Genomic DNA, 26455 nt, shown 5'->3' with positions numbered 1-26455 from the left:
CTATAATTATTGCACTTGAACCATCTCATCTGGCGGTATGGAGAGTAGATAGTTACTTGAAGTAAACTAGGGTTTTGTTATCAGGAAAAAGGGCGGGAAATATTAGGTCTGTCTGGGAAAAGGCCAACATTGTTAATGTAATAAGAATGGTTTGCATATCATCGATGTAACCTGGCAGCCAGGGAGAGTGGACTGGAATGTGCATGTCTGAATAATAGAGACTTCACTGTACTAGTCACCGGGTGCAGTAGATGATGTTGAATAAGCATGTGTAATGTGCAGCCCTTGTATTCAACATGACTGAGTGAGTAGAACAACAAATCTGCATCAAATTTTGTGTTAAACTTGAACATTCCTCCATGGAAACTATTCAGATGATTCATAAGGCCATAGCTATGAGTGATGACTGGTGACTGGCAGCTTCATCATGAAAACATGCCTATTCATGCATCACATCTTATGCAGAGTTTTTGGCAAAACATCAAGTCACCCAGGTGACTCAGCTACACTGCATCCCAGATTTGGTGCCCTATGACTTCTAGCTGTTCCCAAAACTAAAATTACATTTTGAAAGGGAAGAGATTTCAGACTGTCGACGAGATTCAGGAAAATATGATGGAGTAGCTGATGGCTATTGGGAGAACTGTACGAGGTCCCAACATGCCTACTTTGAAGAGGATTGAGATATTATTGTCCTTATGTACAATGTTTCTTGTAACTTGTATCTTCTTCAATAAATGTCTCTATTTTTCATAGTGTATGAATGAACACTTTCTGGACATACCTCATATAGCAAATGCATGTGGGGAGCTGCAGAAGATTAGGCCAATAAAGCTGGCTCATAAAGCATCTAGAATAACAGTGGCAAGTCTGTGTAATAAATATTAATTGATTGCAATTACTTCCTAAAACAGGTGTTGAGAAGGATTCTGAAGCTGTGTCTTACTATGTTGTAACTGTTAGAAATGTCTATCATGGATGCAGAAGGCAAGTGATCCTTAAGTGCCATGTTACACAACCAGTTGCCTTTATCTGACCATGCAGATGACTGATGCCTTTAAAACAAGCATGCTTTTTTTTCCTTTGGGAAAGATAATATAAGACTGGAAATACCTTTCCCTTTTGAAGATGAACAATATATTCAGACATCATATGCTTTGATGAGGATTGCAGGGTATCCTGATCCCATGCTCCTTTTGTGAAATCAAGGTACTGAGAAGAGCTTGACAAGGATTGTGGGAACTGCTGCACAATGCATGGGGTGTGCTCCAATGCCTCTGATTCTGGCACAATTACAGAATTTGTACACAATTTGGCACAATTGTGAATTGTCTGGAGGTTATAAAATATTCTGAGTTGGTCTCCCATCTTGGCAAAGTCCTCTTCTAGCAGCCAGGGAGTTCAGATCTCTTTAGCAATTAAAGGAAATAGGATTGGGAAGTTGGGATGCTAACAGCCCAAGTCCCTCATCCTCTGCCCAGGAGTCAGCTTAATCTTCTTTAGCACTGAAAATGCCCCCAGCCCATAACTCAGGGGACTCATTCTACATGTTCCTTGGGCTTCTGTTCCCTGTCCCTTCATTTTCTCCTTCATGCATCTGATATTTCCTAATGAAGAGTTTTAACTTAATTTCTTACCAGTGTCACTAGAACCATTGTCATCCTCGATGACCAGTGTTATTAGTTTCCATTGATGCCCAAGTATCTGAGAGGTCAGCAGCACATAGACACCATGATTGTGCCTCACGGAGATATTCCCATGGTGCACTCTTCAGGACCCATTTGACACCACCTGCTGAGTGTGGTGTACAGACATGAGGACACATAGATAAACATTATTATTCTTGCCCTCCAAGAACATCGAGTCTGTGAGCAAAGATAGACCCCTGAATTAATAAGCCATAATACAGAATACCAACTTTAACAGAAGAATGGGGAGGTAGAGAAGAAGCATATCTGAGGAGGCTGCCCAGGACATCCAATGATAACTGTAAATCTATCCCGATGCTTGCAGTCATCCCATGGGGTTGGCAGGACCTGTATTTTTGTAATAACTGTCCCATTGTTGTATATAGGGAAACCAAAGTTTAGGTTGCATATTCATTCTTTCATTCACTTACCTTTTTCTAGTACCTACTATGTGTCAGGTACATCATTAAGTGCTGGGGACACAGAGAGGAGGCAGGTGTCCCTGCCCTTCCTGATCCAGATGTTCACATGTTCCCACAGGAGCCATGGTCACTTATACATGTATATTGGAGACATAGCACTTGCCCCTCTCCTTCAAATTCTCTTCCCCAGACTCTGGATTGTGTATTTCATGGCAGTGCAACCTCAAAAATATGGCATCCCTAAAATAATCTACTCCTAAGAATAGTATAGGATGTTTTGCCATAAGGTTTTTTGCTGACTCTTCTGAGGCTTTGTCCTGGGTGGAGAAGAGACCCCTGACTATTCGAACCTACTAGTGGGACAATGTCTTGTGAGCAAAACAATTGCTTCTCTAAAATTTTCTCTGTTCAAAGACTGTTGACATATTTTTTTTTGTAAAAATGTATTTATTCAGTGTCACGATCAGACTATTACATTTACCAATCAACAACATGGGTTAAAAAAAAAAGGAAAAGAAAAACTACATTAAAAACCCTTTGTTGGAGTGCTTTTACACTTTCCACAGAACAGAAACTAAAATAACCTGTTATACAATTAGTCACAAACACAATCCTTGAGTTTTTTGCCTGTTCACACGAATATTGTCTAAAACATGTCTTCTTTGTAGCAGCTAGGCCCTGCTACCACTGTGCTTGGCTGAGTTCACAAATCTGTTGTAACCTGTGGTTTCCCTGTCACTTCTCTGGCCCTTCTCTCCTGCTAAGCTTTGTTTCCTGGCAGCACTTAAAACCTTCTGCCACTTCCATAGCTACTGCTGCTGCTGGAACTGCCATAGACACCTTGATTTTGTGGTTTTGCAAATTATTGGTCTCCACCACAATAGGGGTCAGAGCTTCTGTCTCCAAAGTTTCCTCCTTTCATGGGTTCAGCGCTTGGAGATTGATTGTTGTAATTGCCCAAATCATTGTAGCTTCTATCACTTCCAAAATTGCTTCTATCATTACCAAATCTGTTATACGCATCCCCACTGCCATCATATCCACCACCACCATGGCTATCACCAAAACCACCTTGACTGCTGAAGTTTCCTCCATGACCAAAGTTGTCACTCCCACCAAAACCACCTCCACAACCACTTCTGAAGTTTCCAGAACCACTTCGACCTCTTCCCCTGGATGAAGCACTAGCCATCTCTTGCTTAGATAGGGCTTTCCTTACTTCACAGTTGTGGCCATTTACAGTATGGTATTTCTGAATGACAATATTATCTACAGAGTCATAGTCATCAAAGGTTACAAAAGCGAAGCCTTTTTTTTTTTTTTTTTTTTTTTTTTGCCACTGCCTCAATCGGTCATGATTTCAATCACTTCGATTTCTGCATACTGTTCAAAATAATCTTTTAGGTGATGTTCTTAAGTGTCTTCTTTAATACCACTGAGAAAAAATATTTTTCACAGTTAAATGGGAACCTAGTCTTTGAGAATCTTCATTTGAGACAGTCCTCTTTGGTTCCATAACTCTTCCATCTACCTTGTATGGCCTTGCATTCATGGCTGCATCCACTTCCTCCACAATGACATATGTGACAAACCCAAAGCCTCTAGAGCACTTGGTGTTTGGATCTGTCATCACCACACAGTTTGTGAGCATTCCCCATTGCTCATAATGGCTCCTCAGACTCTCATCTGTTGTTTCAAAGATCAGACCTCCAATAAAGTGCTTCCATAGCTACTGCTGCTCTTTAGGGGACTCTGACTTAGACATGACCACTGCAGGAGAGTTCAACGATGCTTACTCAGAGGCATCCACCAGCTTAAAGAAAAACAACTGTTGACATATTTTTGAAGAATTCTTCAAGAAAATTATTTTTACAAAAAACATGTTGAGGCAGAGATCCTTGGGCTATAAAAGTGCTGCCTGACCCCAAGCCATGCCAGTGACAGTACCCCACAAGAAAGTTCCAAACTGCAATCCAAGGGGACCAGGGCAGTCCTTGGTTATGACCCTTTCCTCCTCCCTGATAAAAGTGGCAGGATGCTGCTATGCTCTTATCCCAACCTGTGCATGTAATTAGAAATGATGCTGAACTCATGAAAAGGAGGCCTAGAAAGATTCAAGATAGTTGAGGAGTGAGTAGAAGTCACATTGACCTCTGCCCAGGACCAATTTGGAATTACAATTAAGTTGTGGAGAAATAACCTGAAAAACAACTGAACAATAGCGAGAGAGGAGCCTTAAATCTCAGACAGACAGAAGAATCAGCTGCAGAACAACCTAACTCATAAGGAGTGCGGTGGAGGCTTTAGAATATGAGCTGTGAACCCATGGGGGCAGCACCAGAGGACTACTGAAATGGTCAGCTGGACCCCTCTGAAAAGAACAGGGTATAAACCGTAAGTGGGAATCTCCAGGCTACAGCATCAGAGCCCAAAAAGCAAACAGACGACAGCCATCTGCAAAAAGTGTAGAGATGCTCTGTGCCAAAGACTGGTGGCTGGGGACACAAAGAGCTGTTTAAAAGGCCAGGACAAAAATTTGAAGTGGCAGCCACTTACCTTGGGCTTCGGTGGAAGTGAGGCAGAGGGGGCTGGAGATCCCTGGGGAAAGACTGGGGAAGGAGGCTTTGGGGAGATGACTGAGAGTGTAGCCTGCAGGATACTGGTGCCAACTCAAGCCCCATTACGCAGCTGCCATCTTGCTTAGGCAAACCACTCTCCTGAGCTGCAGCATCATGAAAAGACACAATAGCCCCACTCCCAGGAGGCTATGCTTGAGCCTGGTGTTGCACAGGACTGGGTGCTGAGTACAGAGTGGCAGTCACAGACAATAGGTCCCTGGTTAAAGGTGATGCACAGCAGTCAAGTGTCGCTTGAGGACAGCCTGGATTCAGAGGTGCTAGGGAGAGAACTGAGGGAGTATCCAGGGAGATACCGGTGCTGACTCCTTTTCCATAGGACAGCAGTCATCTTACTCAGGCAGACCATACCCCCGAGCAACAGAAGTGTGACAGGACACTATAGCCATGGCCAGAGAAGGGCCCTGACTGCTGAGGGCAGAATGACTAGAATAACTGAAGGAGACAGACATAGAAAATAGATTCCTGGAAATTTCTGAAAGACTGCCCAAAGCCAGATGGGGTCAACAGCTGACATCATCAGAAGCAGATCCAGAGAGAAAGGAAAAACAACAAAACAAAACAAAACTGCCGTCTCTTACCATAGAAGTACACAGCACAAACTCAAGAAGTCAAGACAGATCAATTTAAGAAGGAGAAGCAAAAAAAAAAAGAGTCCCACAAATAATGGGAAGGAAAAGAAACAACCCCCAATTGAGGGGAAAGGAGGAATACCTACACAGAGAATTAAATGAAATAGAGGCAACTCAACTCAACTACTGGATATTGAGTTCAAAACAATGGTTCTAAGGAAGCTCAGTAAGCTCATTAGTTCAAAGAGAATTATCAAAAACTTCAGGGAAACTATGAGGAACTGAGTGCAAATTATATATCAGCAAGAAAAAAAAAGACAAGGAAACTATCAATAAGAGGAAGGAGGAAATGAAGAATACAATTTCTGAATTGAAGAACACAGTAGAAAGAATCAACAGCAGGTTCAATAAAGCAGAGGATCGAATCAATGAGCTGGAGAACAAGGTAGGGAAAAACTCCCCCAAAAAACAAGAAAATGAAAAAAAAAAAAGACTCAAGAAGAATGAAGTGGTATACAGGGAAATACAGGACAATCTGAAATGTAATAAAATCCATATAACAGGGATAACAGGGAAGAGGAGGAGGAAGGGATAGTAAACCTGTTTGAAAAAGTAATGATGGAAAACTTCCCTCATTGGAGGAGAGAAAAAGTCTCACAAGTCCAAGAAGCACAGAGGGCTCCATTCAAGAGGAACCCAATGAGGCCCACTCTAAGACACATCATTAAAATGGCAAATATCAAAGACAAAGAGAGAATCCTAAAGGCAGCAAAGGAGAAACATGTAGTAACTTATAAGGGAACCCCGACATGGCTAGCAGCTGACTTTTCAACAGAAACACTGCAAATCATAAGGGAATGACAAGAAATATTACAAGTAATGAAAAGCAAGAGCCTGCTGTCTAGGCTATTCTACAGAGAAAGGCTTTCAATTATAATTGAAGAAGAAATAAGGAGTTTCCCAGACAAAAAAAAGGCTAAAAGAATACACCTCCACCAAACCAGCATTACAAAATGTGCTAAAGGGACAGGTTTAAGAAGATGAAGAAAAAGAATGAGAAAGAGAAAAGCAGAGGTACAGAGGGAAAAATGAATAAGTGCCTATCAATAATAACTTTAAATATAAATGGATTAGATGCCACAATCAAAAGATATAGGATAGTTGAATGGATAAGAAAACATGATGCACATATATGTTGCCTAAAAGAGACCCACCTCTGAACAAAGGACCTACCCTGACTGGAAAGTAAAGGGGCAGAAAAAAATATTCCAAGGAAATGGATAGAGAAAAAAAGCAAGGGTAGCAATATTATATCAGAAAAAAATAGAATTCAAAACAAAGTCCATAAAAAGAGACCAAGAAGGACACTTCAGAACACTGAAAGGAAGAATCCATCAAGAATATATAAATATTTTAAACAAATATGCACCCAACATAGGAGCACCCAAATATATAAGGAAAATCTTGGAGGACTTTAAGAAAGATAAAGACAGTAACACACTGATAGTACAGGATTTTAATACCCCATCGTCAAAAATGGATAGATCTTCCAAAGAAAACATAAACAAGGATATTGTGGAACTGAATGACACATTAGATCAAATGGACTTAACTGACATATATAGAACCTTTCATCCCAAAGAAGAAAAACACATTCTTTTCAAAAGCACACAGAACATTTTCAGATAGACCATATGACAGAAAATGAAACAAGTTCAACAAATTCAGGAAAATCAAAATCATAACAAGCATTTTCATGGAACACAAGGGCTTGAAACCAGAAACCAGTCTCAAAGAAAAAACTAGAAAATGTACAAACTCATGGAGATGGAATAGCACACTATTAAACAATGAATGGGTCAATAATGAGATCAAAGAAGAAATCAACAAGTTTTTGGAAACAAATGAAAATGAACATAAAACAATCTAAACCTTAGGGACACAGTAAAGGCAGTTGGAGGAGGGAAGTTCATAACAATACCTGCCTACCTAAAAAAAAAGATAGAAACTTTTCAAATAAACGACCTAACTGTCCAGCTTCAAGAACTGGAGAAATAACAACAAACAAAGCCCAGAGGGAGTAGAAAAAAGGAAAGAATCAAGATCAGAGCAGAACTGATTGAAATAGAGACTAAAATAACAATTCAAATGATCAACCAATCCAGGAGCTGGTTCTTTGAAAGATAAATAAACTGGACAAGCCTTTAACAGACTCATCAAAAAAAAAAAAAAAAAAAAAGGCGGGGGGGCATGACCAAAATAAATAATATCAGAAATGAAAGAGGAGATATAACAACTGATACCACAGAAATACAAAGGATTGTCAGAAACTACTATGAGCAATTATATACCAAGAAATTTGAAAACCTCGGTGAAATGAACAAATTTCTAGAAAAATATAACCTTCCAGCACTGAATGAAGAAGAAGCGGAAAGCCTGAACAGACTGAGAACAGTTGGTGAAATGGAAGTAGTAATCAAAACACTGACAGAACACAAAAGGCCTAGACCAGATGGTTTCGCAGGATAATTTTACAAAATATTTAAGGAAGAGTTAACCTGTCTTCCTCAGACTATTCCAAAAATCCAAGAACAGGGATGACTCCCAAACTCTTTTCATGGGGCCAGCATCATCCTAATCCCAAAATCAGATGTAACTACCAAGAAAGAAAACTAGAGGTCAATATTGCTGACCTCTAAAATCCTCCTTAGTGTCCATAGATGTTAAAATCCTCAACAAACTATTGGCAAACTGCATCCTGCAATACATTAAAAAGATCATCCACCATGATCAAGTGGGAATCATCCCAGGGATGCAGGGATGGTTCCATATTCACAAATCAATAAACACGATACATCACATAAATAAACGGAAAGGCAAAAATCACGTGGTCATATCTCTAGATGCCAAAAATGTATTTGATAAGATAAAGCATCCATTTATGATAAAAAACACTCAGCAATAGGGAATAAAGGGGGCATACCTCAACATAGTGAAGGCCATAAATGAAAAACCTACAGCCAACATATACTAATGGGCAAAACTATAAAGGTTTCCACTAAGATCAGGAACAACACAAGCATGTCTGCTTTCACTACTTTTATTCAATAGAGTATTGGAAGTTCTAGCCACAGAGGTCAGACAAGAAAAAGAAACAAAAAACATCCAAATTGGAAAGGAGGAAGTAAAACTATCATTGTTTGCAGATGACGCAATAGTGTATACAAAAATCCCCAGAGACTCCACCAAAAAGCTACTCAATCTAATAAGTGAATTTGGCAAAACAGCAGGATACAAAGTCAATATTCAGAAATAGAAGGCTTTTGTACATCAGCAATGAAATAGAAGAAGAAGAAATCAGGAATTTAATCTCCTTTGCTATTGCAACAAGAAAAATAAAGTACCTAAGAATAAACTTAACCAAGGAGGTAAAAGAACTACATGCAGGAAACTATACAACACTGAAGAAAAAATTAAAGAAGACACAAACAGATGGAAACATACACCGTGTTCTTGGTTTGAAGAATTAACATCAACAAAAGGTCCATACTACCAAAAGCAATTTATAGATTCAATGCAATCTCTTAAAATACCAATGACATATTTCATAAATATAGAACAAACATTTAAAAAATTTAGATGGAAACATAAATGACCCTGAATATCCACAACAATTTTGAGAAAGAAAAACAAAGTAGTAGCAATCACAATACCTGACATCAAACTATATTACGAGGCCACTGTAATCAAAACAGTCTGGTACTGGCATAAGGACAGACATATAGATCAATGGAACAGTATAGAAAGCCCAGAAATAAACCCATGCCTCTATGGTCAATTAATATTCAACAAAGGGTGCAGAAACATTAAATGTAATAAAAATAGCCTCTTCAAAAAATGGTGTTGGGAGAACTGGACAGCTACATGCAAAAAATTGAAATTCGATCACCAACTTGCATCATACACAGAAATAAACTCAAGATGGATAAAAAGCTTAAATGTAAGTCATAACTCTATAAAAGTCCTAGAGGAGAACATAGTCAGGAAACCCTTGGATATTTCATGCAGCAATATTTTCATTGATATTTCCCCTAGAGCAAGGGACATAAAAGAAAAAATAAAGAGATGGGACTTCATAAAAGTAAGAAGCTTCTACATGGCTAAAGGAAACATTAGCAAAATGAAAAGGGTACCAACCATAAGGGAAAATATATTTGCCAATAATACATTAGACAGGGTTTTGATCTCCACAATATATAAAGAACTCACACATCTCCACTCCAGAAAGACAAACAAGTCAATTAAAAAATGGGCAAAGGACTTGTACAGACACTTCTCCAGGGAGGACAACCGCAGGGCCCAGAGACATATGAAAGGATGCTCAGCATCACGTGTCATCAGAGAAATGCAAATTAAAACCACAGTGAGAGAGATACCACCTCACACCGGTCAAAATGGCCATCATAAACAGATCAACAAACAACAGGTGCTGGCAAGGTGGTGTAGAAAAGAGAACCTTAGTACACTGTTGGTGGGAATGCAGACTGGAGGAGTGACTCTGGAAAACAGTTTGGAATTTCCTCAAAAAGCTAAAAAGGGGACTGCTTTTTGACCCAATGAGTCCACTGCTGAGATTATGCCCTACAAATCCCAAAACACCAATTCAAAAGAACCTATGCTCCATCCCCCAATGTTCATGGAAGCACAATTTATAGTAACCAAGTGCTGGAACTAAGTAGATTAATAAATGAGTAGATTAAAAAACAATGGTACATTTACACACTGGAATACTATGCAGCAGAAAGAAAGAAAGAGCTACTACCCTTTGCGACAGCATGGATGGAACTGGAGAGCATTATGCTAAGTGGAATAAGCCAAGGGATGAAAGACAAATACAATATGATCTCACTTATAAGTGGAAGCTAATCAGGAAAGCCAAGGCAAGGAAAATATGACTAGCAACTATGAAAAAAAAGAAGAAACCTAAGGGGAGAGGAAGGAGGGTTGGATGGGGGTAGCAGGGGAGGGAACAGGAATGATTAGATCAAGGAATAAGTGTAAAGGACACATGGATGAAGCCAAGGTGGGGAAGGATTGTGGGGGGATGTGGGGATAGGTGGTGCAGTGGAGAGTGGTGGCGCTTAAATGGAGACAACCATATTAGAACAATAAAAAAAAGTAGAAATGCTATTGAAGTTATTTTTCAGAAATTACCTAATATAGTAGCTATACCAGTGATTCATTCAAATTTGTTTTTATTAATTTCCTAAAAAAGTTTTTTATAAGGATATTTCTAAGCTAGCATAAACAATATTCTTATTTTGTTCCTCCGGGGTTGGGCTGTCTTAACCAGAGACAAGAGAAAGTCCGGTAACTTATTAGCACCTTTTTGGGTGAACCCTGCCAGTTCCATAGAACAGCAGAGAAAATGTCCTCTCACAGCCCTGTCTGGGTCCACAGATGCCTCTGGATAGATGGTGCTCCTGTGACTACACGTGACCAGTCTGGGGAAGGTGGAACCATGCCATCTGTGACATGGCTGGAGAGGGAGGACCCTCTATACCACCAAAAAACCCTTTGCCCTTTCCATGCATTTTCACCCACTGGGGACTTGGAGGATCTTTGGGGGCCAGGACAATAAAGGATAAGGTTAGGGGGAGCTAGAATGGGGTTGAAAGACTCACTGTTCTTTTGGGTCATTTTGGATTAATAAATGTAGCTTGGGCTTCAGGAGAAATGATCTTTTCCTTCTCCTTCAAAGCACACTGTTTAGGAATATTTATGGTCAGTTATGCCAAGTCCATTTCAATTTAAAAAAAATGTCTTAAACCTCTCCACTAGAAACAATGCTGCCTTGATAAAAGATGAGAAGTTAGTTAATTTTATCCTATAGTTTTCAACTAATATATTGTGCAATCCAATTACAGGCGTAAAATTGCTGTCTTCTAGAATCTATGCTTATAGTTGAGTCCTCATTGTGTTATCTCATATTCTTTTCTTAAAAAGAAGCTGTTTATCTCCAGAGCCCTGTGCAGTGAAGGACCATGTGAAACAGTGAATAAGTGAAAACTAGATGGTTTGTGAGTGGGACCTTTAAACACTCACAACCTCTAATACCCAGTTGTGGACAGAATGTGGAAGAAAGAACCTGGGTTCAAATTTCAACTCTCCCGCTTACTCATGTTTCCTTGGGTACTTTTAAAGGCTGCTTACTATCATGTGAATAATACTGCTTTTCTTTTAAGGCTGATGCAGGGAGGATTGGGGTTGCAGAAAAAAAATGCTTTTTCCCTCTGTCATTTCTGTCCTACTGAGAGAAACATATGTAAAGCAGCTAGTAGGTGTCCTCCAGAAATAAAAGCCAGCATTCAACTTAGTTCTTTAAAGGTCATTTGAGCTTTGGGTCCATCCTTTCTCTGACCCATAACTATTTATATTTTTAACAAAGAAATCCAAGAACGTGTTTTCCTCATGTTTTTAATATGCACGTACTTAGTGCTAAACATGGACTTCGCATTCTTTTAAGTAAATGTCTAATCTGTTTACACAACCAAGGTCTCTGTTAAGTCTGTATCTGATACAGAGCCAATTCACATCAAGTATTACTTATTAAGTGTCAGCAATGTACAAGGTTTCAGATCTGATTGTCCTTGCGTCCTTCATGGGTCTCCAGTACAGTATGACTGGGCAAATCTAAAACTGGGTTTCTGGTGCTCTTCCCATTGGGTGAGATGTCTGGTTTGGGATTTAGTGCTTTTATCCCCTGATAACCCACAGGGTCTGGCGCAGCTCTTTGTTGGTTCTGGGCTGGCTTTAGTTGTTGGTGTCCTTCCTCATCTGACTTCTGGTACTAGCAGTGTAGTTTTTGACCACCAGCTAGCTTAGGGTATTTAGGCATGGGGTTGACCACCATTCTGTAGTCTCCTGGAGTTGTAATACCACCCTTCTGCCCTCTTGTACAGGTGGCCCACTCCACAGCTTCTGGGTGGTATTCTTGCAGCATCTCAGTGGGCTGCCTCCTAAGACTGACAGTCATGGCCTGTGTCCTGTCTACCATTGTTGGCTTTCTCTAGGCCCATGGGACATTAAGGAATGTCTGTGATCCCAACCTTGGCTCTGAGGAAATTGAGGGTAACCTTTGACCTCTTCTAACCTGTTTTCTCACTGCCATTTCTTACCCATTGCCAGAGTGGTACTATGTTAGCTGTGGTGATTCCCTAAGGGTTATTGAAAGTTTTCAATCTGTTCTGAGGAAGCATAAAACAAGTTTCATTTTTTTAGTATTCTCCCCAAATTTTTATAGAATTCTGTTTCATATTTGGTCTCACAGTAGAGAAAGGAAGGAGGAGAGAGTTTCTTTCTGTTCTTTTGCCCCCTACTCTCAGGGTTCCTCCTGGAGCTTAAAAAACTGTGTCTCATTCCTTGCTGTCCAAAAGGGTCTTACTCTGTATCACAACCTTCTTCCTAAGGTGTCATTTATGTTTTATTCCCTCTGGGTTTAAGGGAACAGAAAATTAAACCCACAAAAAATAAAAGACCAAGATCTCAAAAATACTAGAGATTTAAAAAAAAATCCTTATTATTTAAGCAAGTTCAAGAGTAATAGAGAACAAGTAACCCCCAATCCCTTTTTCTTCTGGGAAACAAAATATAAAAGATAATGGAAAGGGTACTATTACCTGTGGCTACTGTTGTCTAATCTTTACTTCAGTACTTGCTTTGAGTGCTGGAATATCTGCAGCTGGAAAAACAATTAAAGGGATTCAGCATTGGCATACTTTTCTTTGAAAGTCATGAAAGTGTTGTACTGTTGGCTTCCTGATCTCTCCTTCTTCCTGGCTGGTTCCTGGGATTTAATGATGTGTGCTGTGATTCTCTTACAGGCTTTTTTGGATCTGGGACACCTTGGACCTGGGCACAGAATCAATAGAGGTAGCATGAGAGGTCATTAAAATGATATATCAGATTCTCTTACTCCAAATCCCTCTCTCTATCAAGATAATAGAGTTGGGCCCTAGGATTTCTTTCTCCTCTACTTGAGATCCTCCTCCCTGACCATGTCCTTGATATCCAAGCTTTCTTGTTAAGAGCTGCTAGTTATCACCTAGCTGAACATTCTTTCCTTGGGCCCTTATACAATGAGGCCATTTTTGCCTGGCAACCTGCACTAAAATTTGAAAATTTCAGATGAATCCCCTTCACGAGCATGAGCCAGTCTGTACAAATAAAAAAGAAGACAGGAGAACCTCTTGGGTTCTTTTCTACTTTCTGGGGGACAGTGAGTGAGGCACTTTACTGAATCTACACACACACACACCCCCAGCAAACCCTGGGAGTGTGATGAGGACAACAGGAGAACCGATATGTCCTGGAGGATGAGTAGCAGGTGGAGAATCTGTTGGGCTGCTAGGATTGCTCTATGGCAAACAAAATTGGCTGCAGTGTTCTGTTCTGTAACAAATTTTCTGATGTCATTTTTACAGAAGTTCTATCCTTTTATATGAGATGCTTTTTTAGATTGCAATTTGCCTTGTAATTCCTTCATTAATATTTCTTCTTGCTGCTACTTAGTGTTGGCTTTCTACAGGTGCTCCCAGAAGCTTACCTGATCGTTATCCATCAGGGTGATGTCCTATGAATTTGTCTTTGCCAGGAGCTTCCTGGATGTCCTCCTTTTGTCATGATATAACAACGTGATTTTGATAGTCAAGCTCCCACTGTTAATCTCCAAGGAAGGGATGGAACATTCCAATTGACTCTCTATCCCCTTCTCTGGTGCTATCACATTTTTCATTTGACACTATCTGATTCAATACATACCACAAAACATGAAAGATTTCAGTTAAACAAGTTAAATAAGTACCTTCCAATTGTTGATGCCACTTTTCTTCCACAAAGATTGCCCAGAGAATGGTAAATTTTCTCCTCTTGAGGCAGCTTTAAAAAGAGAGGGAAGAAAAATTGTGTTGTTAAGCACTGACTGTGTCCTTGGCCTTATTCAGCTACAGAAGGAACATACGACCTTGTCATATGAACTCTCAGAGTAAAGAGAAAGGGTCAAATTACTCAAGAGGAGTGATCTTTAGAAATTCCTGTACCTGAATACTTTGGAAGGTGACATTTTTTAGGCATTCGAAGACTCCTGAAATGTATTTTCTTTCTTCCCACTCATTTTTTGGAAGTGAACATTCATCGATGCTAATAAAATATGAATTTTGATAACAATAAAATTAATGATAATAATGGCTACCATTTGTTAACCTCAGGTATACATTAGAAATGCTACCACAAGGGAGGGGAAGAGGGATAATGTGGGAAAGAAGGGGAGGGGTCATCGAGGGACATGTATAAAGGTCACAAGGACAAAGTCAAAGAGGGATAGAACTGAGAGTGGGAGGTGGAGATATGGGGTAGAGGGGAGTGGTGAGGGGAAAATGGAGACAACTGCACTTGAATAATTAAAAAAAGTAAAAAAAAAAAAAAAGGAAATGCTATATGTACTACTTCAAGACAGATTATTATTTCCATTGCATTGACAGGGAATGTGGAACTTTGAACAATTCAAATATTTGTCCAAGAATACTGAACTAGCAATAAATGCTAGAGTGAGGATCCAAATGCAGGGCTTTTCAGCATCAACATTTGTGGGTGCTTTACCTTCACTTTAAACCCTACCTCAATTTACCCTTATTGTAGGTATTTTATCTTTCTTTGATCACTCTTTTCAGGGTAGATATTTTTTAAATTATCATGCAAAGTTTTAATACAACCAATGGGTAAGAATTTTGAGCAGTGAAATCATAAAATAGATGGTCCAGCACCAGAAGATCTTAAATCTGGTTATACATCAGAGGAACCTGAGCAACCTGGGGAACTACATGCATAAACACATATGCACTATGGTCATTTGTTTTGTTTTTAATAATTTTTATTACCATTTAGTCCCCTTATATTATCCTCCCTCCTGTCATTCACCACTCTGTTGTCCATGTCCGTGAGAGCTTTTTCTTTTTACTCAATTCTTCCCTTCCCTTAGCTGTCATCCTGTTATATATGCATCTGTCTCTATTTTGCTTGTTAGTTCAATTCATTCATTAGATTCCACATATGAGTGAAATAATATGATGTTTGTCTTTCTCATTTGTTTATTTCAAAAAAAATAGTTGATTTTATTTTTATTGTGAAAGACTCAAACAACACAAAAGTATGAAGAAAAAAATGACCCAAAGCCCTGGATAGATTTTTAAGGCATAAGCAGAAGCATGTTCTCCAAGTTGGAGAATCTGACTGGGGGAGTCTGACATCAAGCCATAGGTTCTATATTTTAAACCATGTGTGCAGGTGATTTTGATTCCAGCCCTCACTGAAGAACCATGGCATACTGTAGACGGAAAAGAAGGCTGGCAACACTGGTTGGCAGTTGTCAGGCTGTTTGAGTTCAGATGGGTCATGCCTCTCTTTCTGATCTCTTCTAAGTTGATTACTTTCTCTTTCTGAGTGGGAAATGAGGTGGAGTGATGCATGTGGAATTCTTTGTGTGCATGTGCCTTACATGTCCATTTAATATCTTGAGATCCGGTATCTGGAATTTGCATGGCAAAATTAGAAATATCTCAATTTCTAGACAATTCCATTATCTTTATTCTGAGAGGTAGTGTGATAAAGTGCAGAAATAAGGGTGAGACACACATGGATGGGAGCTGGGCTCTTTCCTGAACTAGTTGTTTTGTAGGGACCCAATAGAAACCTAGGGCCTTATCATCAGACTTTTCCATTTGAATCCAGCCCTTCCATATTTCTGGGCAAGTTATATAATCTTTCTTTTTTTTAAATTTTATTTTAATTTATTTTTTCAAATACATTTGTCTCTGCCTACCCCCCACCACTTTCCCTTGCCCCCTCCCTCCTTCCCTCCCTCAGCTCTTCCCCTTTGGTTTTGTCCATGAGTCCTTGCTATATGTTCTTTGACTTTCCCCTTCCTTTCCTTTTCCCCGCCCCGCCCCTTCCCTCTTGTCTCTGTTGATTTCTTTTCCTTTCAGTGTTGCTGGTCTTATTTCCTTGTACATAATCTTTCTAAGCATTAAAGTCTTCATTTGTAAAACAGGAACAGAAATGAGTGAAATAATTATTTATTCAGGTTTATATAAATGTTAAATAAAATAATCTGTGGAAAGTGCTTGATGTGGTTGGTGCCTAAGCGTTCTTATGTGTTAGTTACCTTTTGCAAATCACTTAACTTCCCTTGAAAGCTAACTCTCTCTTGAAAATTACCTGCAAAAGCATATACCAGATGTGCCTTGTTCATTGTAGTTATGCAATAAATTATAGTTCCCTTCCTCCCCCTCCCCACACCGAATTTACTAGACTACAGGAAAATATTTTGAGCCACCCCAAGACCCTGTGGTTTAAGCCCATGAAGAGAGCATCACTTGAGATTTGCAAGCTTTGCCCACAAACTCCTGTCTTTTGCCTCTTCAAAGTGACACATTGATCCCCAGGCAAATGCTCAGGACTCTGCCTGAACCAAGGAGAAAGAAAACCTTTTAAAAATTTAAGCACCAGGAATAAAGCACCTCTTTGGTAAGGTGCAGAGGTATGCTTTTTCATTTTAAACAGAAGGGCATATTCTGTAGCCATTACAAAGAGAGTTGTGAATGGTAATAAGTGGTGCAAGCTATAGAAGTGATTTATGGATACTTAGGTTATTTAATTTGATTGCTGCTGGCTGAAGTGCAATAGAGATAAGTAGAACAGGTAGAATAGTGTCTGAGGGAGTTTTGTGACCTTGTCTGCATGTCCATTGATGTGCATGAAACACCAAGGTGCAAAAGAAAGGCCAAAAAGAAAAAAAACACCCTCCAATAACGTGTGGTTTTAGAGCAGTTCTCTTCCTCAGAGTCACATTTGATGTGACACTTGTCAATCTCCTCTCTCAAAGCTCACCTCTTTCTCATCAATCAGTGACTGCTGAGAGTGGAGACCTTTACAGGCCAGCCATGTACAGGCCTTCATGGCTGCTGACAAGCCTGCTACCCTGAAAAGAATTGAGACAGTTGAGTAACTGCCTTCCTTTTTCAGAGTTTTCCTGAGAAGGATCATCCCTCATTCCTCATAACCAATGACAGTGTTGAGCACCTCATAAGATGTATCAAATTAGCAGAGTCAGTAGTAGAGCACACAGTAATGCAGCTTTGTGTTTGGTCATATAGATTATGCACCTGAAGTAAAGGAGGCATGAAAATCAAATACATAAGTGTTAGAAACAACTGACTCAACCTGTTACCCTGTGTCCTGGCTATTATTTCTCACAGTATATCTAGTGCTCCTGTAGAAAAACATCTCCACAGCAGGAACCTCTTTTCAGTTCTTCCAAATGCTGTGTTATTATACTCAAGATGTAAGTCAATTATATGGTTGGTACCTCATTCTATGGAAAAATATTTTTTTTCCTGGGCAGAGCTAGTCCTTAGTGCAGATATTAAGCAGTTATCTCCTGGGTATGATTTGAGGGTCTCCAAAGTCCCCAGTGATTAGAACTTTTACAGCCTGTACATTTTGGATTTCTTTGTCTCACATTCCCATGCACATAATTTTAAAACTGGTGCTATGGGATGGCCCTAGGCTAATGGGTCAGTTCCAGCTAGTGGCACCAGAGATGCCTGGCCTGGTACAACTGAGAACTCCTGCCTGCATTGCTGGCTGCCTTCCATCTGTTCTCTGCTCCCCTGCTGGGGGAACTGTGCTGGCTCATCAGAACTTCTGTCTCTGGTGTCTGGCTCAACTCTACCTCCCGGGCCAGATGATCCCACAATGACAGAATGATGTTACTGATCCTGTTTGGTCAGGGTCTTTGCCAGGTATCCCCTGGGGTTTAGGAAGACATTATTTCCTTAGCTCCAGCACTTTCTGACCCCATGAGTTGGGGTGACCTTGGCTGTCAGTTAGAGAAGACAGTGACCCAGTTTTGTTGGAATGATAAGGGAAATTAATTGTATATAAAAATAAATTTAGTAGTAGGGTAGCTCCAGGCTTCCTGCAATTAGAAGCTCAATGATGACATTATGGAAAGTCTCCCATTTTGCATCCTTACTTCCTTCTTTGCCCTTAAGATGGTTTCCTTTTGTTTATACCATGTCACTACTTTGGCCCCAGCCAGGTAACTCAGTTGGCTAGAGTGTTTTCCTGATATGCCAAGGTTGTGCATTTGATCTTTGATTAGAGCACATAACAAGAAACAACCAATGAATGCATAAACAAGTAGAACAACAAATCAATGTCTCTCTTTCTCTCTCTTCTCTCTCTCTCCTCTTCCAACCAGCAGAGTCACATATATCCAAGAGTGAGGGATAACAATTACTCTTACATCATTGATATTTTGTGTTGTTTTGCAGCAAAAATTGGTACCTGGGGAGACATAATAATGACCAGTTACATTAGGCCCTCTTATCAGCAGTTTTGTTTTTTTGTGGTTTTAGTTAACAGTTGTCAAGTACAATCTGAAGATATTAAACAAAAAATTCTATAAAGAAACACCTCATAAGTTTTAAATTACAACCATTCTAAGTAGTGTAACAACTTTTCAAATTCTCCTGCTCTGGCCTACCAGACATCTCTTTATCATCTCTTTATCCAATGTATCCACACTGTATGTACAGTATACAATATTTTGAGAGCAAGACAGACCACACTCACATAACTTTTATTATAGTTACTGCTATAATTATCCTATTTTATAATGATTGTTAATCTTTTACTGTGCCTGATTTATAATTTGATTTATAATTTAACTTCTCAAAGATATGTATGGGGAAAAAACATAGTATATGTAGGATTTGGTACTATCTGTCTGTGGTTTCAGGCATCCCCTGGGGGTCTTGGAATTATCCCATAAGTAAAGGCAGAACTGTTATAAACAGTAGTGGAATGTATGGGAGAAACTGTAGGAGGCATTGTGCATGGAGCCTTTACTCAGGCACAGCTGTGCTGGTCCTGGCACTGCATGCCCTGTCCTGGTAGGAAGCTAGGCTCTGAACTCCTGTGCGTTACAGCCTCCTTAGGCTGGGCAGATCCTCTCAAGACTCAGGTAGACAGAATAAAATGCATGCCACCATGGAGATGCTTCACATGCCTTTATCTGGGAGTCACACAGGCCACAAGCCCGTGTCTATGTTGGCGCCTCGACTCCCTCACTCCTCTCTCTTTCTCTCTCCTTCTCTCTCTCTCTCTCTCTTTGTGAGAAGTCCCTACCTCCTCGAATACTAGAACAAACAAAGCCAGGCTCAGGCCAAATAGTGAGGTAACCTGGCATGAGCTGCTCAAGGGAGCCTACTCAAGACTAAGGGGCAGTTTATCACATCCAGACTTGAGGCTGTGATACTGCTCTATCAGACACCTTCAATGTTGTGAGAAGCTGCTCCCCCTAATTACCCAGGCACCTTGGGGAGGAAGCCAGACTGCCTCCATTTATCCTACATCCTGCCTACATATTTTATTTAACTAAGGTAATTGTTGAAACACACGCTTGTCTCTTCCATCTCTTACTATTTAACTCCCTCCTCACTCATCCTGTTCAGTTAAGTGCTTCCCCAGTAACTTCCATGCAAGCCAATAATTATCAGCCTCCAGTTTAGCAAGAAATACTGCAATTATTCAGAAAGGACATTTCACCTTAAATGTTATAATTATGTCAACAGGTAAGTGACAACCTTTTGTCTTTTAGAAAGCATTGTGGAAGATCTGGAGATCTTTTATATTTTCTCTTTACACAGTTAAATTGCCAATGACCCCTTTGCTAGATCTCAATTCTGAGGTAACTGTGTTAGTAAAATTATCTTAGTAATTACAGAGAGAGCAAGATGTTCACAGGGCAGCACTTCCAGAGAGCAGAATGGTGACCATAGAGATAACATGGTCCAATATCAGCATTTCTGCACTTAAAGTCCAGAAAAGTGAAGAGATGTGCCCAAGACCACATAGCTATTTGGCTGGATGTGGGAACTATGGTCTACTGAGCATCTACTGTGAACCTTCTCTCTGCCCCCTAGATTTTGTGTTATCCCATTTTCATCCTTATAACATTATTGTTCTTTCTAATGTTCTGCAGTTGGAGAAACTAAGGCTCAGAGAAGTTAACTGTTAAGCCCTCAACACCATCAACACCACCACACTATGGAGGAAATAAAAGAGTATTATTCTTTTCTCAGTAGCTGCATATATTTAAGGCTTCTAAGGTAATTTCATTAAATTGAGAGCGTCACATATAAAGAACACTCAAATGCTGTTCTGTACTCAATTCCAGTCCATATCTACATAAGTCAGCTCACTATAAGTCAGCTGCTAGACTGAATGTCCCTTCAGTTCAGCAGATGCTCACGGGAGGTCCTACCACATATTTGACTAGAAAAAGAGGTTTTTTTTGGCTCACACAAAGTATTAAATTAAAATAGTTTAAAAATTGGGAAAATGGAGACAACTGTGCTTGAACAACAATAAAAAAATACTAAAAAATTAGGATATTTCATACCCAAATCTCAATTTCTTGTTTCTTTTGAAAAATCTGAAAGTATAGAAATACTCAGGCTGTACTTAAAGAGGCATATCCATTTCCCTTCTCCTTGCAATATCCCCAGGTCTTAATGCATCTGAGGTTCACTAGCTTTTGTCATCTCTCTGGCCCTAGTATACACTGAAATCTGGAATTTATTGTGATGGGGTAAGCTATCCCTGAGGGAATGAATGGCTGTTTTCTCCTGGTATGATTCCTGTTGATTTACTAGGCGTTTCCTCTAGTTCACCTTGAGGGTTTTCTTCACATGGTATAATTTTGTCAGAGGATAAGAGAAAAGGAGGCTGCAGGTTTGTGACCCTCCTCCTTCTGCAGCTGAAACAACTAGGTTTAACCATATCATAAAGTTGCCACCATGATAAAACGGTATGCATTTTGGCAAAAAAAAAAAAAAAAAAAAAGTAAAAGGAAAAAGAAATTATTTTGAGAAGAGGAAGTCTTTATTCACGCAGAAATCTGGGGAAACAGATTACTTCCAGAGAGCACTTCACTCTCCAAGATCAGGGTCACTAATAAATAATGCAAATGATGAGAACCAATAAAATAATAATAATACTAATTATTATTATTATTATTAATGTGTGGAATAATAAGAGCTTTAGGTGGTCTCCTAGCAGACTTTGGCTTTGGGTAGTTGCATTATTGCCCCTGAAGAAATGAATTCCTAACCTGAGATAAGGTGGGAAATTAGGAAGACATGTGGCTTTGTTCTTTACTGGAGAATATCACTTCATTTCACTTTGTATGCATTCTTATCAGCTAAAACTTCATGGAACAACTTTATTTAATGACAACCTTTCTGTTATATTGAGTGTCTTTCCTGAGCTGATTATTTTCATCCTCTATTCACAAAGGAGAAATTTTCTCTTAAATATTCAAAGAAATCATGTTCCAAAACTACCACAAAACTAAAATAAAATTAGTTTTATTAAATGTATGTTAAAATGATTATTTAAATAATTATTTTAAAAATAATTTCTTCTCATATTATGTTTTGGATTATGAAAGATTGGATGTTAATCTTTATTCTGCATATCTTGATGGTGGGATTTTGTTTTTATTGTAGTTTCTCCTTCTATTGTCTCACATTCTCTCCCTTGGATCTTTCCATTATATTGATATTTGTCTGATAGTTGAGAAACAAAAGGTATACTTTCAATAGGATTTGAAGTGATGATGATAAAGATTTATTAAGAACTAGATCTTTAATTTATAGATCACCCTTTTTAGCTCTTTGGACTCCATATCAACATCCTGAGGGAAGCAGGGCTCCTACTATTACTTGCATATTATAGGGAAACTGTTTAAATGCCTCCGTTAAGTTTTAATCCACTGTGGGATTTGGTAAAAAGTTTGGTAAATGACCTATATATTGAACTTGCTCCACTATGTGAGTCTGTAAAAGTCTAGGCCTGAGGTATTATAACCCTTCCAGCATAGGCATGGCCTTGAGTCACCAGAGGCAATGGGGATTTGGGGATATAAGCAGAGCTGAGGCACCACTTGCCTGGGTCAGCCTCCTCATTTTAGTTTTGTGGCTTACTGTTTTGGTGAACTGTGGCAAATTTTGTGGCTACTCTGGCCTTGGCTGATGCATCTGTAAAATTTGTGGGATTGTAGGGAGGACTGTGTGGTGGTCAATGTAGATGAAGTCCTTAAAATAGAATATGGCATGCAGAAGTCTCAATCATGGTATTGATGTTATTACTTAATTGTAATTACCATAGTATTTGATTTTCTAGGAAAATGGTCATTCAGAGACATGAAGAAAGACTTGGGTTGGAGTCTCAAGTAGAAATATAAAGATTCTGTATATTATTATTATTATTGGGAATACAATTGATTTTCTCAGAAAGGTATCACTCTATAGATTAATCATTTTATTTAAGGTAATTTATTTGTGCTTGCAGATCTATAAATTTTATAAAATAAAATGTATTTTCTTGTTGAAAGTAAATAAGGAAGCCTGAAATATACAAAGAAATAATTTTGCCATGACTTAAAAAGTTGATAACTAAAGACTCCTCTAGCTGTAGGATATAATAGAAAACATCTGTGCTTTATGTCTGCTTTTCTCCTGGGGTAAATGCTCCCCCACCGTTAATTTCTTTTGACTTCAGGGTTAAACACCAGTATCTACCAGTCTGATGTGGTCAGAAATAGTTAATTAGACACAATGCATACAATATATTGCATATATTATTGTTGCAAATAATTTGAGCCATTACTTTTTTTTGTACATATTTATTTTGGCTGAGAATTCTGAAGGAATCTGGATGCTTACAAATAAAAGCACTGGCCTCGGCAGTCTTAGATGACCTAAAGAGGGCTCTCCCAGACTCTGAGCTGCAGCCAGGGGTTAGGGCTGTAGTCCATACCTGGACACAGGGATCACCCAATTATCACTTAAAAAGAACAAATGGGCAAAAAAAAAACCAAACAAATAAATCAGACAGACAAAGAAAAAAACCCCCACAAAACTCAGTATAGGTACAGAGAAAAGAGAATCTCCAGAGAATTTGTGGATTAGATTTTATTCTAAGTTAGGTTAACTTTTACCCTAAATTGTGGAACAGGTGACATAAAGATACCTGTGTTAGTAGAATGTGAGATAAATGCAATGCATATATATGCATAGAGGGATACACTCTCCCTTTTCTCTCTGCCATGGAGTTGTCTTAGCCCTCCCTGCAGGGAGAGTTCATAAATCATATTCTGAACACATCTTGATCTTCTAAATACTTAGCTCATTTGCTCTCCTAATGGGCTCTCCAAGATAGGAAAAGCGATTGCTGTCATTAGTCCTGAATGGAAAATCAAATATATTTGATCTTCAGAGTACTTCATTCCAGAGCAGACCCTTGAAAAGCACAGCAAATTACATTTGGCTTAGGATTGTCTTCCAAACACCTAAAGCAGTGTTTTGAAAGTGTGACTCTCAGACGACCCGCATGAGAAATACTTCCTCCTTAAAAATGTGTTTTCTAGGCCTCCAAACCTAGTAAGTAAGAAGATCTGGAGGCAACTCCAAAAAACCTTTTAGCAAAGTCACCAGAGGATTCAATGATGACAGTGTCCTTTCTCACAACTCTGTATGCTAGAACACACATGAGATATGCTTTCCTTTAGGTTCTCCCTAGGTGCATCTGACCTTTTGAATGAAGTTTTTGCAGCTAAAAAGATAAAGACAGGAAAACTCCCCATTTAGAATGATTAGTCTCCTTCTCCTCCTCACCTTTATCCTGCCAGGCCCAAAAGCCAAAATAGACTGGCTTAAAGGAGAATGAAGAAGTACCTGGAAGTTTTGACAGTTGTGAGTATGAAAAGAAAATAATTTTGCTATCTGAACATTTCTTTTAGGTATATTCACTTTAATGTAGTTCTTATATGGTCTCTGGTGTCATTAATTTATATGTTTCTTCTCTTGATTTTTATGCATTCAACAAACATGTATTAATTGGCTCTGTGCCAGGAGCTATGGCAGTTAGGAGGGACAGAAAGATAAGCGAAACTGCTCTTGTTTTTTGTTTGTTTCTTTTCTTTTCTTTCCTTTTTTTTTTTTTTTTTTTTTTTTTTTGTATAAAAGCAGATGAAAGGAAGGTGCCATGAGTTCTGTGACAGGAATTCAATTATGGTAAATCAGGGTGAACCTTCTAACTCAGGTTGGCGCCAATCAAGACTCTTCGGAGGAGGCTACCCTTAACCCATATCTTGAAGAAAGAGTAGGAGTTCGCCAAATGCAGGATGTGAAAGACATCTGAGGCAAAGAAGGTGATGTGTACAAAGCATGAAACAGCTTTGGGGTTGGAGAACTGCTAATATTTTTCTTTCTTTTTTGAAATTTTTTCAAATACATTTGTCTCCATTTGCCCACCACCACTTTCCACTGGCCCACCCACTGCCACCTCCCCCGCTCAATTGTTCCCTACCTTGTCTTCCTCCATATGTCCTTAACACCTGTTCCTTGATCTAACCATTCCCCTTCCCCTCCCCTCTATCCACTTCCCTTCCTCCCTCCCATCCCTGTCAGTTTCTTCTTTCTTTGAATGTTGCTGGTCATATTTTCTTTGCCTGTTTGCTTTGCTGATTAAGTTCCACTTATAGGTAAGATCATATGGTATTTGTCTTTCACTGCCTAGCTTATTTCACTTAGTATAATGCTCTACAGTTCCATCCATGCTGTTGTGAAGGGTAGTAGCTCTTTCATTCTTTTTGCTGCATAGTACTCCATTGCGTAAATGTACCATAGTTTATTGATCCACTCATTTCCTGGTGGGCACTTAGGTGGCTTCCAGCACTTGGTTATTGTAAATTGTGCTGCTATGAACATTGTGGGGCATAGGTTCTTTTGAATTGGTGTTTTGGGATTCTTAGGGTATAATCCTAACAGAGAAATCACTGGGTCGAAAGGGAGTTTCATTATTAGATTTCTGAGGAAATTTAAAATTGTTTTCCAGAAAGGCTCCTCCAGTCTGCATCTAGTATAGTCTCACCAAGACTATACTAGAGTTCTGTTTTCTCCACAACCTCACCAGCACCCGTTGTCTGTTCATTTATTTATGATGGCCAACCTGATCGGTTTGAAGTGGTACCTCATGGCGGTTTGGATCTGCATTTCTCTGATGGCTAGTGATGCTGAGCATCCTTTCAAATGCCTCTGGGCCCTCTGTATCTCCTCCTTGGAAAAGCATCTGCCCAGGTCCTTTGCCCATTTTTTGATTGGATCATTTGTCTTCTTGGAGTGGAGTAGAGTGAGTTTTTTATATATCTTGGAGATCAAACCTCTATCTGATCGTTACTGTTAGCGAATATATTTTCCCATATGGTTGGCTTCCTTTTCATTTTGCTGATGTTTTCTTTAGCCATGCAGAAGCTTCTTATTTTGATGAGGTCCCACTTGTTTATTATTTCCCTTATGTCCCTTGCTTTAGGAGACATATCAGTGAAAAAATTGTTGCATGGGATATCTGAGAGTTTCCTTCCAATGTTCTCCTCTAGGACTTTGATGGTGTTGTGACTTATATTTAAGTCTTTTATGCATCTTGAGTTTCTTTTTGTGTATGGTGTCAGCTGATGATCCAATTTCAATTTTTTGCATGTAGCCGTCCAGCTCTCCCAACACCATTTGTTGAAGAGGCTATTATGGCTCCATTTTATGCTTCTGCCCCCTTTGTCAAATATTAGATGCCTATAGAGACCTGGGCTTATTTCTGGGCTTTCTATTCTGTTCCACTGGTCTATGGGTCTGTTCTTGTGCCAGTACCAGATTATTTTGAGTATAGTGGCTTTGTAGTAGAGTTTGATGTCCGGTACTGTGATCCCTCCTACTTTGTTTTTCTTTCTCAAAATTGCTGCGCCTATTCAGGGTCATTTATGGTTCCATATAAATTTTTGAAATGTCTGTTCTATTTCTTTGAAATACGTCATTGGTATCTTAATAGAGATTGCATTGAATCTATAAATTGCTTTGGGTATTAATCCATTTACATTTAAAGTTATTATTGATACACTTCTACCAAACCAGCACTACAATATATGCTAAAGGGACTGATTAAAGAAGATGAAGGAAAAG

The 26455-nt window shown here is 39.2% G+C and overlaps 1 pseudogene; it reads right to left on the bottom strand.

The window, feature by feature from the left end:
* Positions 1–2894: 2894 nt before the first annotated feature.
* Positions 2895–3875, bottom strand: LOC129071681 (heterogeneous nuclear ribonucleoprotein A1-like; annotated as a pseudogene).
* Between the last annotated feature and the right edge of the window lie 22580 nt (positions 3876–26455).

Source organism: Pteronotus mesoamericanus, unplaced genomic scaffold (genome assembly GCF_021234165.1).
Source record: "Pteronotus mesoamericanus isolate MK-2021 breed Mesoamerican mustached bat unplaced genomic scaffold, CSHL_Meso_final contig_27, whole genome shotgun sequence".
NCBI classification, from domain to species: Eukaryota; Metazoa; Chordata; class Mammalia; order Chiroptera; family Mormoopidae; genus Pteronotus; species Pteronotus mesoamericanus.
Note: the sequence above shows the minus strand (reverse complement) of the source record. Positions and strands in the feature narration are given on the sequence as shown.